Here is a 1,146-nt window from a genome sequence, read left to right on the forward strand (position 1 = left end):
ACCTAAAAACAAAGCCCCTTCCAAGTCTTCCAAATGTACCTAAAAAAGACTATATAACAGAAAAACTAATATACTTAGTAGACTGTGGTGCTTGTCAAAGCTCTTTTAATGGCTTGATTTATATAAGGCTGCTGTTTTTGTCTAATATAGCTATGCAATAGAATCACTTATGTAGATTTTTAAAAACATGGAAGCCCATTGCCCTCTTCTTTCCCTGTTCCACCAAGATACTGATCTAGTATGTTTGAGGAGGACTTTGATCATGAATAAATAGTACTGTTGATGACTGTGATGCCATAGGTGATGAACATGTATTCCAGAAAATAGGATCACTTTTGTTTCTAATTGCATAAAAGCATATAAGTGAACATAGCTTTAAACCTTTTGAAATAAAAGGAAACTATAAAACACATGTCTATTCCATCGGGTACAGAAAATTTTACTATGTATTATTTGGTATGTAAAATGCAAGTTTAAGGTGGCAGCAGAAATGTATCTCTGCTCATCTTTCCTCCTCAAAACCGCCATCAACAAAAGCAACAAAAGTAAAAGAAACTTAGTCTTTAATGAAATGGCTATGCTAACATATAAGCAAATATAGACTACAGCACCACAGCAGTGTTATCCCAACTGGCAATACAGATTGAACACGGAACTCATGACCCATGCTTGGCAAGGGAGGGTGTGCCAGCACCTCCCTTGGCACAGAGCAAAAGGTGTGGGCAGAATTAAGAAACAAACAGAACATGAAATTCCAAAACACATGTGCAGAATAACCCACAGACAAAATTTACATATAATACAAGAAACTCTCTTTGGGGTTACAAAATTTGTTATTATAAAGAATCCATGAATTCTTCTTAAACTAATTTACAAATTTAATATGACACCAATAATGTTTGTGGTGGAATGATCTTAGAATTAATCAGACTTTTAAAAAATTTTTTTGGAAAAATAAACCTGCAAAAACAAGTAGGAAAATCCTGAAATAAAGTAGCTATGAGATCTAATGTCAATATTTATTATTCTGCTATAAATATACAGCAGAACATGTTATTTTTCCACTGGTTCTGTTGCTAATCTGACAGTTTTTCATACTGATGATGATGGTGATGGCTGTCATGTTGCTGTGATGCTGGAAGCTAT

The sequence above is a fragment of the Chrysochloris asiatica genome, unplaced genomic scaffold (assembly GCF_000296735.1).
Source record: "Chrysochloris asiatica unplaced genomic scaffold, ChrAsi1.0 scaffold00176, whole genome shotgun sequence".
Lineage (NCBI taxonomy): Eukaryota > Metazoa > Chordata > Mammalia > Afrosoricida > Chrysochloridae > Chrysochloris > Chrysochloris asiatica.